This window comes from Chiroxiphia lanceolata, chromosome 4 (genome assembly GCF_009829145.1).
Source record: "Chiroxiphia lanceolata isolate bChiLan1 chromosome 4, bChiLan1.pri, whole genome shotgun sequence".
Lineage (NCBI taxonomy): Eukaryota > Metazoa > Chordata > Aves > Passeriformes > Pipridae > Chiroxiphia > Chiroxiphia lanceolata.
The window spans coordinates 64,191,027-64,202,465 of NC_045640.1; the positions used below are offsets into that span (position 1 = coordinate 64,191,027).

Here is an 11,439-nt window from a genome sequence, read left to right on the forward strand (position 1 = left end):
TGTTTTTGCTAACTTAGCAGTTGATGTGTTTTGCTTGGAAACACTATCTCTTTAAATAGGAATAGCCCATTCTTAATGGCAATAGTTGATAAATTATAACATGCCAGAAATATTGTGCATGCTTCTGAAAGGCAGAACATTAATGTCTCTCCAGATGTGTCTAGAAATTAAATAGTAGTTTTGCAAAGCCAGTTTTTAATAAGCAATCTGAAGAGTCTATAATTTAGGAAACAGTATAATTTAGTATGAAAAAAAAGAGACAGATTACAATGCTATACCAGCCATGAAGCAAAAGTTGCCTGGATTTTCAGGAGGCACACGTTCCCCCTTAGTAACATGTTTAGTATATTACATGTTCTATTACAGCAACAACTCCTCCACTGAAGTAATTCACTCTTGAATATTGGTTTTTGTGTAGTTACAGCCCTGGTGCAGGACAGTTCCCAAATTCAAATAAGCATATGATTTGCTGAAGATGATAATTTCCAGAAATGCACCTTTTTACCATATATCAGACAGATTTATGTAAGACTCTTATCATACAAGTTCCCCTCTGTCCTCTCCGGCTCAGTAGTAAGATACTAAGCCACTGGCCACCAGAATCAAGGCTCACCTTTGCTGAACATCGAGGAGTAATGGTAAATGCTGAGGGGATGACTGGGATGTGACTTCTCAGAGGCAGGAGGCTATTTCCCCAGAGCTGGCTCCTCTGGATGCCACACTGGGAAAGAAGGGAGCCAAAGTTGTACGTCCTTATCAGCTCTTTGTATCCACTCTGTCACCTAGAGGGAGAAAACAACAGCTCTTTCATTTTCCTATGCAGGAATTCGTAGGGTTGATAATTGAGGGTGTAGTAGTTCAGCCCTACAGGCAAAAATTCGAAGACAGCAGGAACACTATAATAAAAAAAATGTACTCAGGAAGAGACACATTTCAAATTGCAATTACTGTCTTCCCCATCTGCCTGTATATTTGCGTTCAGGTTCTTTAAAAATTTTGAAATTCATTTAAAGAAAATTAAAATCATTACGCTTATTAGAGCATAATGCCTTATCAGAGCTGACAACTTATCAACTTTTTTTTTTATAAAGGACTAATACTGAGACAGTAAGTGAAAAGAGTGTAGTGCAGTCCCATCTTTTAGCATTCAAAAATTTAGCAAAAAAGTTGGCTCTGAGGTGGATTGGTTGGGGACATCCTAAAGGGATCTGTGTTTGCTAGAACTGCTGGTTTTTTGTATACATCCTCACATCACATACAGTGCTCTGGAAAGACCTTCTTTCCTCCCATTTCTTCACTCTTGCTCCTGTGGCAATACTTCCTCTCCTGTTGTTCAAATGTTGCTTCATATCAGGACGGTCATGTTTGAATTTTCAGTTATCCCCTTTTATTTTCAAAATTACAGTCATGCATCTGTTTTCACTTTACTGTTTGCATTCACTTTCTTTGTCACTGCATTTAAAACACTAAATTACAATTTAGTTGCTCTTCAGAGAGAGTAATTGCCAATATCTTGCCGAACAGCCTGTGTCCACTATAAATGAAACTTGCATAAATTAGAAAGGGCCATTTTGATTGTAAGAGAATATGAGAGTAATTTATGCTATAAATAAACACCTTGATGTGGCTAGTAGCATTTAGATGTCTATAAAATGTCCCTTGTGTAATTAGGGAACACATTTTTGTCTAATTAAGAAAATGAACGAGAATTATATTTTGAGGGAGTGCAGGTGGTATTGCCACCCTATTGCAATGTAATACATACTGACACTTGCATTACTTTTATATACAACTAGTGTAATGTTTAGGAACAGTTTTTATATTAAGCTAGCAATCGATAGATTTTAACTTTGGAAATGCCAGCAAAACACAGCTCTTAAAAAAAGATCACACCAAGAGAGACAGTTTAAAAAAAAATCCACCCTATATACAGTGATTCCATTTTGCTGTGTTCAAAGGGAACTGTTTGGAAAGTGATTTTAAAAAAAAAAATAAATAAGTGATACTTTCCCTTCTCTCACATAATATAAGTCATTAATACCTAAAGCGTTGTGTGCTTGCTTTTGGCTGTTTGCTTGTAAAGTTGTCCTAGTTTAGAAAAATCTGTCAAATTATAGGTTAGCAAAGGTATCACATCAAAAAGCAAAAACAAATGGAAAACACTCCAGTTTTAAACAGTGACAAATATGAGAGATTTTGGGGTAGAAGTCCAAATACATGCAACTCATATGTATGCTCGAAATCATTTACTCTCATTCTTTGAGCTGGAGTGAGCTGAAGAATCAGAGATGTTTATGACCACTTTTGTTTGCAAAAAAAGTGCCCTTATAATAAGACAGTCAATAAATGAATATGTTCCTTTGCTTTAAATATTTCTCCAGGGAGGTGTTTTTTCCTGCCATGCCAGTACCTCCTTTTCACTTGCATTTTTGTAGTCTGTCACGGCAAGAATTCCAGCCAAGTCTATACTTTTATTTTTGCTTTCATATCCTGCCCAGCTTTCTATCAGCTGCCAGTTGAAGCACATAACACCTCTCATGTCTGCATGACTGCTTAAAAAGGGACATTCTCACCCTGCATTGACGCAGAGTATAAGGAGTGCGAGTGGCTGCTTTTCTGGAGGCACAGATACAGAGTCATGTGAGAGAGCCTGGAGTCCCTGAGGAGCATGAAATTGTGAGTTCTGCTTTTTTTTTCTTGTCTTATGTTAAATGCTGGAAGGTTCTTTGCAGTAGTACTGATTGTCAACCTGATTCCATAGAGCTAATCAGCATGGCTGCGTTTAATTCTGATGCCTTCTCTGCACTTTGGATGCTGGACCTGAAAGTTGGACCACAAGATACAGTTCACTGGGGTTCTGAGAAATGGCAGCAAGTTGGCCCATTTAATGAATTTGTCATGCAGCTGTCTAAAACTACTCTCTGGAAATGTTCAGTTCCAGTCCTTGTTTCTCTCACTTGTATGACAACTATTGAAGATACAGAAGTCTTATTTAGCTTCACAAACAGATTTTCTGAATCTGGCTTTAATAGACTATGACAGTACAGTGAACTAAGTGTTATTGTAGTGTTCCTGAAAAAATGCTATTTCACTGAGAGACAAGAAGGAAGTGTCCAACCCTAGAAACTCATCTCTTCTTCAGTAAGGAGACAGGGCCATTTCTAAAACCCTGTCATTTTGCTGCAGAATATTTTTACCACCTCACAGTGCAACATGCACGGAATAACAACCAGTGCCCAGAATAATACAGATGGGGACATAAAGAAGGCTGCACAGAGATTAAGTACCATTTTCACTGTCGCCTCTCAAGTGCATGAACCTTATAGAGGTAAGCGACGGTTCCTGGAAACCTGACAGTCCTCCTAGGGAGCTGCTGAGACTCCTCTTCAAGACATTAAAGTTTATCTCAAAGTAGAAAAGTTTTTCATGATGCTGATCCTGTCTAAGCAGGACTTTGGGATTACAGCTGCCATTCCCTGTCATTATCACAGGCACTAAACCCTCACTTTTCTTAACAGTTAAAATCCACAACTTCTGAGCTCAGTCCAATTTTCAGATTATATTTTTTAGCTCATTTATAAGGATCCTCTTCTGCTGTCACCCGGGCCTCTGACACCTCTCTGCCCTGGTGTTCCACGGCAAGCCAGACGCTGTACCTTTGGGAGAAGCTCTTTTCTGTCCTCACAACCCTCTTCCGTGCCTTCCTGGCACTGCCCTGAAAGGCCACTTCTCTTTCCCTCCTGTGGTGGCTGCCCCAGCAAAACACTGTTCGGGCTGCAAATCAGAGGAGTGGTCACAGCATAAAGCTACAGTACTCGATTCCAAGGTAAGCAACTCTTCCGAGTCCTGCTCGGGAGAATACACTGAAACTGCAAGCGGGGAAGGGACTGTGCAGGAACAGGAGCACAAACCATAAACTCTCTTCCCTATAAGGAATGATAAGAGGGAGTTGCACAAACGTCACTGGGACAGCAAACAGCGAGCTGCCTTTCGTGTTTGTGTCACTTGCCTGCCTTCTAAATCACAGGCATATGTATTTCCCCACAGAGTGTTTTCTGTGTGGGTTTTTTTTTTTCCAAGTTTGCAAATTGCTCAGAAATGGCAGCAGGAATTCCCTACTATCTGCTCTTTGTCATAGGAACAATTTCCACCTTATGTTAGGTACAAATCTAGTACAATATTATTATATAACAACTGAAAGTAAAACAGAACGGAGGAGAGGGTGGAGCATTTGCTGCTGTCACTAGAGCAAACCTTATCCTAACTTCTCTGTCAACTTGCTGCACAGCATAACGGGACTTGTGAGTACTTCACAACTTTTGACATCCTCTTGTTTTTCTTTCTTGCTTCATTGTATTAAAAAGGTGAGGGAACTCATAAGCTTAACTTCCAATTATTTCATGTTTTTCGTAAATTGTCTTATAAGATTTGTTATAAATACAGAAGACATAGTTTAAGTATTGTATTTAATCTTGTTTGTACCTGGCACCTGTTTCTCTGTTTCTGCTGTGTGAGAGACATCAGCAAGTACAGAGAACTGGTGCTAGCCCATGAAAATTTGTCATTGTTTGCTAATGAATTCACACAGCAAAAATGAGGAGAAAACAAAGCTACTGGTGTGAGCATTGTTAACATAGGAAGGACTGAGACAAAAATCTGGGAGGAAAGTTATTTACATTTTAGTGTATACACTTGAAAGAGCATTAAATGCAGGCAGGAAACTGAAAATCAGCAATCAAGTGGAATCCTACTGAAAGCAATGACACTGAGATCCTGTAGATGATAGCAGAGTAATAGGGAGGTTTTAGTCGGTAGTAAACAAGAGTAAATAAATGCATTTATGAGGCTTGTGAAAAATACCACTTTCTCTCTAATCATAGAATTGTAGGTTCATTTAGGTTGGAAAAGAGGGGAAAGATGTGTGGGACAGAAACTTGTCAAATATTGTACTGTCTAAACCTGCAAGATTATATCTGTAAAAGCCAGTAATATGAAGTTCTCCTTCCTGTGCACAACCCCTACCTTGTGATTCCTTCTGCATACAGCAGGTATATTTGTGTGGCTTACTTTTAAGAGAGTCTGGTACTGCAGAACAAACTCCTGTTGATAATTATCACAGCATGGTTTGCTGTACTTTCCAAATAGTCAATAGTGCAGCATTTCCTTTGTCTGTTTGGATTGTGTTTATTTCTGCTTAGTTACCAATTTATTTGACATGTACCAGTTAAAAGGAAATCTATCATTTGTTTAATTTATCTTGGAAGGAGATAGTTATAGATCAATATAGGACAAACAAAACATATTTAGAGACCAATAGAGGTATCAAATATCATTCTGTGAGTGTCTAGTGGACTGTTCTAAACTTTGAGAACATGTAGCATGACTTTATAGCCATTTCACAAACACGAACAACAAAGGTCTGCCTTGCCAGTTCTTTGGAGTGTAACACAGAGAGAGTGAGCAGCCCCGGTGCCGGCAGGACCCGCAGCACATCGCTGCCATGCAAAGGGGGGGTTTCCTGGGCTGGGGGAACCTCGGGGCGAGCCGAGAGAAGCGCCAGGAGCTGCAGACGCCGCGACAGCGGCTGGCGGGACCTGGGAGCCAGACGGTCAAGCCCCTCACACGTATAAAAATCCCTGAGGGAAAGGGAGTGACCAGGACACTGCCCCGGAGGGTGCGGCACTCGCGCCGACGGGAGCGCGGGGCGGGCGCGCCAGCGCGGCCGGGGAGCGATGGGATCCACCCGGCAGAGCCGCGGTGGGAACATGCTGTGCCCCGCTCCAGGTACAGGGACGACTCCGCTTGGTGCCAGAGATCCCGGAGGACGTGAGTAGGCTCGTCTCTGTGACCGGCCCAGCTCCCCCGGTGACCGGGCACGAGAGGTGTGAGGCTCTGCAAGTGGAAGGCAACGATAAGGAGGACAATGATCCGTCTAGCTTGGGGATGTCGCTGAGGTTGAGTCAACCCATGTGCCTGTGCCAAAACTGCTTCCATAAAGAAAAAAAAAAAGGAAAGACAGCTTGATTTCATAGACGATCCTTTCTGAAGGGAACAGAAATCCCCGTATCTGATCAGACCCGCTTCTTCAGGAAGTCTGCTTCCTTCCTGGGGCCTGGATTAAAGACGTGAAGTGTTTGGTACAGCCTTCCAATTATTATCCGTTACTGGTTTTTTCAGTTGCAACAGGAAGTCCAAAGGCAATCAAAATATTTCAGGGCCTTGGGACGACTGTTAAGGGATCAGGAACATAAGTGGTGTTCTCCTCTATCCTTCCAATTGCAGGGAATAATAAAGGAAGAAGTGGGATGAGCCAGCAGACCAATACCTGGCTCTTGAGCCTAGTGACACCAGCAGAATTTAGGGGTTTTGATCATCATTTGGTCTACAGAACACTGGACCTGATAGCAACAGATGGGGTACACCTGACTCAAAGGAGGAAAAGGATCTTCACACAGGAGTTAACAAGGCTCATTGCAATAACTTTAAACTAGACTTGAAGGGGGGAAAGAGGTAAAACCAGGCTTACTAGAGGAAAACCTGGAGGTGGCACGCCAGTTTTTTAGTTACTATGTACTGGTGAATTCCTTCTGTCTGCCACTGGAGGTAGGGAATGGAGATCCACGTGGAAGCAAAGACACAAGGGTTATTGATGTGTTAGAAACCATGGAAGTGCCTGAGAATTGTCATGTAGGAATTAGGGCTTCTCCCCCCCCAAAAGGTGTGGGATCGACAGCTCGACTGAACTGCCTCTGCACCAATGCACACAGCATAAGCAACAAACAGCAGGTTATGCAGGAAGAAAATTAGAAGGGCCAGAGTCCAAACAAAACTTTACCTGGCTACACTAGAAAGTGTTTCTATGAATGTATCAGCAGCAAAAGAAAGGCTAAGGAGGCCCCTCCATCCTTTGTTGGATGCAGGGGGAAACATGGGGGGATGGGCCCCTTCCAACCAGGCTGGAAGCACTGGGTGGTGCTGGGTTCTGCTTGTGAATTGTTCGCCTCTCTTGTACAGTCTGTTATTAATGTTCTTGTTGTTCCTTTTCGTATTGCCTTTTCTAGTAAATTGTTCTTATCTCAATCCATGATCTTTACCTTTTGTGCCTCCAGTTCTCCTCTCCAGGGGGGCCGGGGAGTGGGACAGGGAGTGAGTGAGCAGTGCTGGAGTGTTTCAGCGAGGACACTAAATTGGGAAATACCCTTCCGAAATGATGACAAGGGAGAAATACTCAGAGAATTTGAAGGAGAAATACTCTAACGTATTTAATGCCTTTTTTGCCTCAGTCTTTAATAGTAAGACCAGTTGTTCTCTGGGTACCCAAGCCCCTGAACTGGAAGAAAAAGCCAGGGAGCAGAATGGAGCCCTCATAATCCAAGAGGAAATGGTCAGCTACCTGCTACACCGCTTAAACATGCACAAGTCTATAGGGCTGATGGCATCCACCCAGGTTTACTGAGGGAGCTGGTGGAAGTGCTCATCAAACCACTTTCCGTCATTTATCAGCAGTCCTGGCTAACTGAGAAGGTCCCAGTTGACTGCTTATCAAATGTGATGTCCATCTACACAAAGGGCCGAGAGGAGGATCCAGGGAACTACTACAGGCCTGTCAGCCTGACCAAGGTGCTGGAGAAGGTCATGGAGCAGATCATCTTGAGTTCCATTCCATGGCAAGTACAGAACATCCAGATGATCAGGCCCAGTCAGCACGGGTATAAGGCAAGTTCTGATTGTCTTACCTGATCCCCCTCCACAACGTTCTTCTGGAGAAACCAGCTGGTCATGGGCTGCACTGGTGTACATCAGCTAAGCCCAAAGAGTGGTGGTGAATGGAGTTAAATCCAGCTGGTAGCCTGTTGCAAGTGGTGTTCTCCAGGGCTCAGTGTTGGAGCCAGCCCTGTTTAGTAACTTTATTAATGATCTGAATGAGAGGATCGAGTGCACTCTCAGCCACTTTGTGGACGACAACAAGTTGGGTAGGAGTGCTGGTCTCCTGGAGAGTAGGAAGGCCCTGCAGAGACAGGCTGGATTGAGGGGCTGAAGCCAACGGTATGAATTTCAACAATGCCACGTGCCAAAGCTACAGCCTTGGGAAAGAGGGGCTGGCAACCTGCCTGCCTGGAGGTGTTGGTCAACAGCCAGATGAACACGAGCCAGCAGCGTGCCTAGGTGGCCAAGAAGGCTGAACATATCCTGGCTTGGATCAGAAATAGTGTGGCCAGTAGGGCCAGGGCAGCCGTTGTCCCACTGTACTCGGCAATGGTAAGGGTGCACCTCAAATCCTGCATTCAGTTTTGAGCCCCTCACTTCAAGGAAGACATTGACATGTTGGAATGTGTCCAGAGAAGGGCAACAGAGCTGGTGGAGGGTCTGGAGCACAAGTCTGATGAGAAGTAGATGAGGGAGCTGTGGTTGTGTAGCATGAAGAAAGGAGGCTCAGGGGAGACCTTATTGCTGTCTACGACTACCTGAAAGGAGGTTGTAGTGAAGTGGGTGTCCATGTTTTCCCCCAAGTAACAAGTGACAAGACAAGACAAAATAGCTTCAGGTTGTGCCAGGGGAGGTTTAGGATGCATATTCTGAAAAATTTTTTCACTAAAAGGATGGTGAAGCATTGGAGCAGGCTGTCCTGGGAAGTGATAGTCACCAACCCTGAAGATATTTGAAAGACATGTAGCTGTGGTGCTCAGGTTAATGGCTGGGCTCAATGATCTTAAAGGTCTTTTCCAACCTAAACAATTCTGATTTGCTGTAATTATGAATGGTTGAACACTACAGTCAGATCTGTTCTAAGGCTTCTTAGAAGTTCACTGAAAAAAAGAGAGGGATCCTAGGGGCCAGAGGTAGAGGCTGATGTGGAGTAATTGTGTAGTATAGATAACATAATGCTAGATTTTTTCTTAAGAGCAGTGCCTTTCAGGCCATGGACAGTAATACATTTGACAGAAACCTTCAAATGTCAGGTTCAGGGTTCAGCCAGCACAACAGAGAGAAAGGCAATCTGGAACAGCCCACTGTGAGACATGCTGTTCTATCAGAGTAACGTGGTTTGTGATGTACAGAAGACCACTGTTCTGCAGGACACCACAGTGTTACTGCTTGCAGGGATCAGTAAAGCACAGCAGCCCAAACTCAGTTGTTGGAACAAACTTGTTAGTCTGCACAAAAGTACAGATTTTATTCTTCTTGTTTTTCACATGACACAGTCTTGTTGCTGTGTTCTCTATTTCATCACTGCACCATCACTAGGAGCTAAACCTCAGGACAGTAATACCCATGGATTCCTGTTTTTTTATGAGGTCTTTCTGTGCACTTAAAAACTCGTAATAGAAGATAGTCAGTTTAATAACTTTAAAGTTATTTTTACCACAGGACTGTAATTCACAGCCAGTTTTCATTATTATAATACATTTCCAATTCTCTACACCAAATTATAGTGTATTAGGCAAAGCAAGAACATCACAAACATGTCCATTTGCTTGTATGCACACTAAAATATTTCTAATTTTCAAGAGCATTTCAAAAATAATTGCTCAGAAATGGAGGGAGGAAAACCCTACTATCCATTACTTATTATCAGCTACTTATTTCTCAGAGAAATGTGTATGAAGCAAAATCTCATCTCTCTGAACAGTTTCCCAGTTTAAAGACATTCTTCTCACTCAACTCAGGTTTCTGATTCCCATTTTACACATTTTGATGGAACAGAAATTCACTCCAGGAATGAACGCTATCATATTAACAAACATGCTGATAGTTTGTGTCCGCAAAGTGCAAACTCTAGTAGGTAGCACTGTTAATAGGTCCTCATGGGAACGTGTGCTCAAAACTCCTTTTTGAGCAGAAGTTTAATGGGGTAGGACAATGTTGGAGGTCCCTGGTACCTACACAGACAGATTATTCTTTCAAAGACGAAAGGAGTTCTGATTTTGTATCATTAACCCCAGATCAACTTACCTTCTCACTGAACCTTAGCTGCTCGCGCCCACCTCAAAGGTTCCTGCACACCAAAGGTTCCTCTGCTCTTGCTGGGCCAGTGCTGTTCCCAAGAAGGGTGCTCTGATCTCACACTCAGAATGAACCTGAAGGAAGGACTAGAAGAGAAAGATATTTTATTCAAGCTCACCGTACTGTATCAGAGTAAACAGAGATCCCACTTGGCCTGGGCTGAGTGCCACCTTTGGATTAATATGCTGCACAATTCTCTGAGAACTCTAGTCTGGGATTTTCTCCACATCCTTTAACTGATCTGGGGCCTGTTCTCCGTCATCCATCAGGATTTATGGGCAGCCTGGGCTAGGTTTTTATATCATGATGAGAACACAAAGAATTCAGGCACCTGGGTAACTAATAAAAGCTTTCTGTCTCTCATTCATAAATTAATGTACTAGTGTAAAATAAGGAGACGGATTCCTTTTTAGCTAAGAAGTTAGTGAACAGTAGCAGAAATATTGGGAAGCCAGCAGGAGATGTACTATATAATTAAACTGTTGTCCTTGATGATAAGTTATTATTAGCAGACAACAAGATATATGCATCATTACAAACCATCTTATAGTACTTTGTGCTATAACAGATGAGGTATATCCTTAGTGGCAGCATAGGGTGATCATTCAGACATTGTTGTCATTATAGCTGCTATAAATTACAACTCAACAGTTTAATAGTTTACCAATTGACTCTAGTGCCAATGATTAAAAATTCTTTATCGAAAAAATGGCTGGTTTGGTTTTTTTCCCACCAATGAACTGTTTTGAAAAGCCTGTTTTATAAAAATAAACACATGTAGACAAGAAAGGTTGTACTCTGTGATAGTTAAAAAATCTTACACCACAGTTGCTAAACCAGCCCACCCACTACTAGAATTTATCAAATGTAATAGGGTGTGTTTTTGTAAATAAAAATACAGGAGAAAAATATTTACTGGCTGTAATTTATTTTTGAGTAGACAGATCACTATATTCTAAAATACTAGCCAGAAATAGTTCCCACTGCACCTTTTCCTGGTTGCAGTCTCTGCCAGAAGGCTGTGAAAATCAAGTGCTTGGTAATTTCCTTCCCTAGAATTTAAGCTATAAATAAGGGCAGCGTGGAAAATCTTATTGTGTCTGCAGGAGAAACGGCTTGGGTTCATTGATGGTGTCACGTCACTGTCTGCCACAGATTCTGTTTGTGCAGACACAAATTTGACAATGCAGTTGTTGAGCTAAGGATCTGATAAACCACTCATGCAGTAGAAGCCCCATTTTTTGTAAAGGAATAACAGCAGTGACAAGGTTTTACTCCACATATCTTAAATAAAATTTTAACTGTGAATATGTTGTTAACATACTATTGACATTGGTTCCTGTTGGTTGGTAAGCAACATGATAGAAAGTTACACCTGAGCTCTGTGGCCTCTTTTGATGCAGCACTGGCTAATTAAGAATTATGGCCCTTCTA

At 42.2% G+C, this 11,439-nt stretch overlaps 1 protein-coding gene across 3 annotated transcripts in view; it reads left to right on the top strand.

Moving 5' to 3' along the window:
- Positions 1–3,312: 3,312 nt before the first annotated feature.
- The window catches only part of IL15 (interleukin 15), a 37,131-nt gene continuing 29,004 nt past the window's right edge, over positions 3,313–11,439 (top strand). Inside the window, exons 1-2 of one of the 3 annotated variants that reach the window (XM_032686727.1) lie at positions 3,313–3,328; positions 3,557–3,826. The gene's annotated coding sequence lies outside the window, so the exon portion shown is untranslated. Of the gene's footprint in view, positions 3,329–3,556; positions 3,827–4,029; positions 4,365–11,439 lie in introns of those variants that run through there. The other 2 variants (XM_032686726.1, XM_032686725.1) reach the window with 2 other exon arrangements.